This window comes from Bison bison, unplaced genomic scaffold (genome assembly GCF_000754665.1).
Source record: "Bison bison bison isolate TAMUID 2011002044 unplaced genomic scaffold, Bison_UMD1.0 scf7180017864362, whole genome shotgun sequence".
NCBI classification, from domain to species: domain Eukaryota; kingdom Metazoa; phylum Chordata; class Mammalia; order Artiodactyla; family Bovidae; genus Bison; species Bison bison.
This window is the reverse complement of record NW_011494934.1, coordinates 5,649,574-5,651,527: the sequence shown is the minus strand read 5'-3', so window position 1 is coordinate 5,651,527 and position 1,954 is coordinate 5,649,574.

Below are 1,954 nucleotides of genomic sequence, written 5' to 3'. Positions count from 1 at the left end.
GCTGGGTACAATCATCTGGGCTGTAGGTTATTTTCTTTCATCATTTTAAGTATGTCTTGCCATTCCCTCCTGGCTTGAAGAGTTTCTATTGAAAGATCAGCAGTTATCCGTATGGGAATTCCCTTGTGTGTTATTTGTTGTTTTTCCCTTGCTGCTTTTAATATTTGTTCTTTGTGTTTGATCTTTGTTAATTTGATTAATATGTGTCTTGGGGTGTTTCTCCTTGGGTTTATCCTGTTTGGGACTCTCTGGGTTTCTTGTACTTGGGTGATTATTTCCTTCCCCATTTTAGGGAAGTTTTCCACTATTATCTCCTCAAGTATTTTCTCATGGTCTTTCTTTTTGTCTTCTTCTTCTGGAACCCCTATGATTCGAATGTTGTAGCGTTTAATATTGTCCTGGAGGTCTCTGAGATTGTCCTCATTTCTTTTAATTCGTTTTTCTTTTATCCTCTCTGATTCATTTATTTCTACCATTCTATCTTCTAATTCACTAATCCTGTCTTCTGCCTCTGCTATTCTACTATTTGTTGCCTCCAGAGTGTTTTTAATTTCACTTATTGCATTATTCATTATATATTGACTCTTTTTTATTTCTTCTAGGTCCTTGTTAAACCTTTCTTGCATCTTCTCAATCCTTGTCTCCAGGCTATTTATCTGTGATTCCATTTTAGTTTCAAGATTTTGGATCAATTTCACTATCATTATTCGGAATTCTTTATCAGGTAGATTCCCTATCTCTTCCTCTTTTGTTTGGTTTGGTGGGCATTTATCCTGTTCCTTTATCTGCTGAGTATTCCTCTGTCTCTTCATCTTGTTTAAATTGCTGAGTTTGGGGTGTCCTTTCTGTATTCTGGCAGTTTGTGGAGTTCTCTTTATTGTGGCGTTTCCTCACTGTGTGTGGGTTTGTACAGGCGGCTTGTCAAGGTTTCCTGGTTAGGGAAGCTTGTGTCGGTGTTCTGGTGGGTGGAGCTGTATTTCTTCTCTCTGGAGTGCAATGAAATGTCCAGTAATGAGTTATGAGATGTCTATAGTTTTGGGGTGACTTTGGGCAGCCTGTATCTTGAAGCTCAGGGCTGTGTTCCTTTGTTGCTGGAGAATTTGCTTGGTATGTCTTGGAACTTATTGGCCCTTGTGTGGTGCTTGGTTTCAGTGTCGGTATGGAGGCATTTGATGAGCTCCTGTCAATGAATGTTCCTTGGAGTCAGGAGTTCCCTGGAGTCAGGGTTTGGACTTAAGTCTCCTGCTTCCGATTATTGGTCTTATTTTTACAGTAGTTTCAAAACTTCTCCTTCTATACAACACCATTGATAAAACATCTACATTAAAGATGATAAGTTTCTCTACAGTGAGGGTCACTCAGAGAGGTTCACAGGGTTACATGGAGAAGAGAAGAGGGAGGAGGGAGTTAGAGGTGACCCAGATGAGATGAGGTGAATCAATAGTGGAGAGAGTGGGATAGCCAGTTGTCACTTCCTTATGTGCACTCCACAACTGGACCACTCAGAGATGTTCAAGGGGTTATACAGAGAAGAGAAGAAGGAGGAAGGTAACAGAGGTGGCCAGCAGGATAAAAGGGGGGAATGAAAAGGAGGGAGACAGATCCAGCCAGTAATCAGTTCCCTAAGTGTTCTCCACCGTCTGGAGCACACAGAATTTCACAGAGTTGGGTAGAGTAGAGAGGGGTTAGGGAGGAGACACAGGCGACCTGGTGGAGAAAAAGGAGAGTCCAAAGGGAGAGAGAGCAGTCAAGCCAGTAATCTCACTCCCTAGTGAAAAATGGGTCCTGAAGATTGGGTCCTTAAAGGTACAAAATTGGTAACAAATACATAAAAGCAAAAATTAAAAATCTAGAGTAGAGTTTGGAATTTCAAAAATATGATGTTAAAGAAAAGAAAGAAGGAAAAAGAGAAGAAAAAAACGAACAAAACAAAAAACAAAACAAAGGTACGACG